The sequence below is a fragment of the Octopus bimaculoides genome, chromosome 19 (assembly GCF_001194135.2).
Source record: "Octopus bimaculoides isolate UCB-OBI-ISO-001 chromosome 19, ASM119413v2, whole genome shotgun sequence".
NCBI lineage: Eukaryota > Metazoa > Mollusca > Cephalopoda > Octopoda > Octopodidae > Octopus > Octopus bimaculoides.
In genome coordinates, this window is record NC_068999.1 from 50,118,052 (window position 1) to 50,123,574 (window position 5,523).

The window sequence follows — 5,523 nt, forward strand, 5'->3', positions numbered from 1 at the left end:
TTTAGAGTTTACCATTTTCCATATTTTGTATCTTCTTTTTAGTGAAAAATAAACTGGTGTTGCTAGCCAACTTGATTTCTTCTACACTTTTCTTTACTAACACTTACTAATGCTTTTTTTACATTTTTTTTTTTTTACATTTTTATATTTTCCTATTTAATGTTTTTCTTTTCTCTTTTTGGCTTCCCTACACGCTCACATGCTTTTTTTATGATTATCTTTCTCTCCCTTACCTAATAATAATAATTTTGGTAGTAACAAGTTCAGAATTTCAGTTTAATTTTTCTTTACAGAGACTTACAGTTCTTGTCAGCATTTCCCCGTTTCCTTAGCCCTTGCCCGTTCATATTTTCAATTTTACATTATTTATTAAACAAGAAATTTTCAAAATAGCTCTTATGTGGTCACTGCTGAGATAAGATGTGTATATATGTAGATTTAGATGTATATAGATTTAGATATATATGATATAGATGTATATATTTCCACATTGGTGTTTTATGTTTGGCTTGGAACAAGAAGGCTCCTAAATCCATTATGCTGATGTTTCATAACCTTAGTGTCATTTTCAAATTACACTGCTGTAATGGTGTCTGGGTTGCATGTTGTACAGTAAATTGCAAAGGATCTCAGGGATATTTTGATACCTGATAAAAATCCTCAATACAGGATTTAAAATTATAATAGCAAATCCTGTTTTTTTTTTAATCTTATCTGGTGTGGCTGTGTGGTAAGAAGCTTGCTTCCCAACCACATGCTTCCAGTTTCAGTCCCACTGCATGGCACCTTGGGCAAGTGTCTTCTATAGCCTCAGGCCAACCAAACCTTTGCGAGTAAATTTGATAGACAGAAACTGAAAGAAGTCCGTATAGGTTTGTGTGTGTGCGTTTCTCTCCCCTGCACCAGTACACCTGTCTCTTGACAACTGACTCTGGTGTCTTTGTCCCCATAACCTAGAGGTTCAGCAAAAGAGACTGATAAAATAAGTCCTGGGGTTGGTTTCTTCATCTAAAACCCTTTAAGGCAGTGCTCCAGCATGGCTGCAGTCAAATGACTGAAAAAAGCAAACGAATATATTGATATAAAATCATGATAGAGCAGTGAATGCTAAAGTGACAGCTTGCTTTTTCTATATCCTTATAAGGTCAATGCATTTGACAATTTTTTTTTCTCTTAGATTCATTTTGGAAATTAACTTTATTTAATTTAAAGAATTTTTTGTCTTTTTTGCTGCCTGGGTATCTCTCCATTTAAGTATCAAACTTTGTAGATTCAGTAAATTTATGTCCTTCATAAATACTTTCAGGTTTAGATTTTTAAATCTATAATCTCAAAATGTATGATGGTGTCCCCAGCATGGCCAAAGCCTGCAGGTTGAAACTACAGGTACACCACTAATATATTTTTTTTTTCCATCCCTTCCCTTGTATCCTTGGTTCCCGAGCCTTGACACATTAACCATTTTGCCAGACCATCTGTGGTCACATAATAAAAATTCCTCAACACACCTCTAACATACCAAATTGTACAGTATCAATGAAGGCACAAGGGTATTTGGCTCTTGATTGTAACGCCTTGATGTTGATTCCCAGTGGAGTGTTGTGTCCTTGAGCAAGACACTTTATTTCACATTGCTCCAGTTCGCTCAGCCTGTAAAAATGAGTTCTGTGTCATGCTGAATCTCAGAACTACATCAACAGTATGCATATCTGTTAAGTGCTCACCCACGATTACATGAGTAGGTTATTCCATTGGTCAGATCAACTAGAATATTCCTCATCATAACCAGAGTGCTGGTTAGTTGTGCAGCATCCGTACATCTAAAATGCCATGACCTGCCAGGAAACTTAGATTGAATGAAAACAGTATTAAATATAGTTAGATGAAATACAGGTAATTGTGCATTACATTTGTATATTTCTTAATTGCTGTACTTAAAAAGAATGCTACGGCATTATTGCTCCCAAGTTGGTAAATTTTAGGATTTGATCAGAAAAGTCTTGACAGTGAGGGTCATTAGAATTACTGCCCATTTCAAGTTGATCATTTCATCTTATATTTTGGATATTGCAAGTGAGGCATCTGTTTGCATAAACTTTAATATCTCGTCCCTTTTACTTCCACTATCATAAACAGTAGATGAAACAATATCACACCTCACATACGGTAGCACCATGGTTCCTTTTTTTTTTTTTTTTTTTTTTTTTTTTTTTACATACCAGTGCCACTGTCTTCTCCTACCTGTAGTAGCCATAGCTAAGGGTAACTTTTTTTAAAGCTTAATAAAGCAGAGCCGCTCTTAGAATTTCAGTGTTGCCACTAACAAGTGTAGTGTAAACGATGCATGTAAACATATGGTACACGTAATTCCACCTGTGGTTGTGCAATGAACTAGATTGGCAGCCATGAGAATCCGAAATTCTCCTTTGTAATTTATACAGATTAAAGGAGGTGCCAGACCATCTGTTGCTGGATGTGATTGTAGAGTGTGTGTGTGTATGTGTGTTTATTTATATAAGTCCATTATTAACATCCAGTTTTGCATGAGTTGGATGAGTATATTGTAGAGGCCTTTGGATATTTAGGGTGTCTTTTTCTATTTGGCCTTGCACACCTTCGAAGGTGCAAAGCCAAGATGATCTGTTGACAGGTTAAATGACAAAACTGTCACAGCTTGTAGCTCAGTGCAAATGAAAATTGGCACACACACGCATGACAGGCTTCTTTCAGTTTCCATCTACCAAATCCACTTAAAAGGTTTTGGTTGACCAAGGGCTATAGCAGATACTGCTTCGAGGTGCCACACAGGGTTGGGACTGAACCAACTGGGAAATGCACTTAATCACATTAGCATGTCCATGCATGCACACACACACATGTGCACAGAGATGGCTCTGTGGTTAACAAGGTTGCTTCCTGACCACATGGTTTCAGGTTCATTCCAACTGCACAGCACCTGAGGCAAGTATTATCTACTATAGCTGTGGACTAACCAAATCCTTGAGTGGATTTGGTAGATGGGAACTGAAAGACTCATTTGTGTGTGTGTATACAATGTTTGTGTCTTGTCTTGACATTGCATAATTGTTGTAAACGAATGTCATTCATTTCCAATATCCAGCAAAAACGTGTTTGGCCATGAGGAAATATTACGTTACTTGGTAACAGCAAGGGTATTTGACTGTAGGAAAATTTGCCTCAGTAAATTTCATGCAAGCATGGAAAAGAGATGTTAAATGGTGATGCATTTATTCATTCCTGTAGGATGATTGGTTCATAGGAACATGGTTTAGCCAGCAAGAATCTAGAACTGAGAAGCTTGAGTGTTAGCACACCTCATCCGTAGCTGTGAGTCTAATAGAAAATTGTCTTAGACTTGGTTGCAGATTTTGTAATAAATACAAACACACACACTGTTGAAAGCTGAGAAAACTTTATACAAGCGTGTAGTTTCTAATCTTCACTGTTAATATTGCTTTTGCAGAAATGTTAGGAATTTGGACAAATTAAACCGTGTAATCAAAGAAAGCAAAAAGGAATAGTGAGATGTAACCTGAATAATCCTGTTCACTAACTTTAAATTTTAACTCATTTGTATTATTTTCTAGTTCATGCTATGCACTTTAACAGTTATTAAATTAAAAATTAAATTTATTTAAATAAACAATAAATAAACATCTTAACAAAATCTGTTTAACCCTTTAACACACCCACTGTTCACTCTCTTCTCTAATATCTTAAATTTGAAAATATACTGTGCTAAAATCTGTTAGTTTAGTATTGGTTATATTGGAATTCTTCCAACTACAACTTCTGTTAGTAATGCTCTTGCAATGGTTAACATATCAAAGCCATATAGCAAATGTGTGTATGTGTGTGTGTGTGTGTGTGTGTGTGTGTGTGTATATATATATGTATATATATATATATATATATATATATATTATATATATTCCGATTTCTGGCTTTGGTTTAATTTTTAAGTGTTTCTTTGTATTAGCTATATTTCTATATCATAGGAAAACATTATTTCTCTAAATCTGATTCATTACATTTTTGAATCTTCTCTTTAATTACTTTGCACACACACACAAAATGAAAGAGTAACTTGTAAAATATTTCTGAAATATAACTTCGGGAAAAAGGAAATCCTATAGATTAATGAAGGTTAACTGTTGACTGAAGTTTGTGCAAAGCATCAGTCAACAGTTTGGCACACAAAAACAGCATGTATAGATTCTAGTACTACTAGTAATATTAGCAGTCTGTTATATATATATATATATATATATATATATATATATTCTTTTATTATTTCTACTTTTAGTTTCTATTAACGCACCTTCGTATTACTACTACTGCTGTTATTTTTTATTATTACTACTACTACCACTGCCTGAAATATCTTTGAAGATGATTGCTGCAAACCAAATTCCTTGTATCCCTGCTCTCCTGCAAGCGACATTGTCTGGAAATCCTCTTCCTATAACTACTACTGCTTCTTCTCCATTTAATTCCTTTGCAGCTAACTGGTGGACTAGGACACAGAATCTCCTGCCCTCTCTCCAACCCTTTACACCACACACACACATACTCAGAACTTACTGATCTGTGAATCATGTCATAAATTTTTTTCTTCTCTAAGAGCTTAATTAACGAAAAAAAAAAAATGGAATGAAGGATCTGAAACTTAATTTGTTTTATTCGTTTATACCTAACAAACCAACTCTAATCACCCCTTTATTTTTTGTTTTCTCTTTCCTAATCCCTTTGCCATTTAATCCTCAAGTCTCACTTACCTACCTTGTCAGGATTATCCTGTAGCGGACTCCAAGACATGTCTCTTGCCACTGGCTCTTTCACATGTGATGTATTTTTCCAAAGCAGGTGACTTACAGACACATTACTAAATGATTGCTCAATTCTTTATTATTTGCTCAAAATATGCATCTACCTTACCCCTATTTTTCCCCCTGCCACCTGTCTGCTATTAAGAGTCCAAATTTCAAAGGTTCAGCTCCCTTTTCCCCCTCTTGTGCCACTAACATACTGGGGTCGATCCATGCAAATCATTGTCATACTTATTCTCCACTCTCTCAAAAATTTAAATCATGTGCCAAGCGAAAATCCTTTGCTCAACTGAAGCACCATGGCGTATCGTGTAATTTATGTTAACTAATTACATCTCTTTGTGAGTTTAAATCTCTCATGAAGTTTAACTTTGCCTTTCATCCACCCTTCTAGAGTTGTTAAAGAAGAACCAGCCAAATACTGAAGGCAGAGGGTTGATTCAATATCCCTCTCTTTTTCTTTCTTTCTTCCTCTCTCTCCTTCCTTCCCATACGAATTTTGAGGCATTGTACCAACGAAAAATCATTGTGCTCAGATGAACAAATTGAAAATCTAAATCGTAACATTATTTTTAAATCTCTAAAATTTCTTCAGGAAAAAAAATGACTTCCTTTTAAAATACATAAAAAGAAAAAAAAAAAAAATTGGGAAGAGAAAGTTATGCTGTTTTTT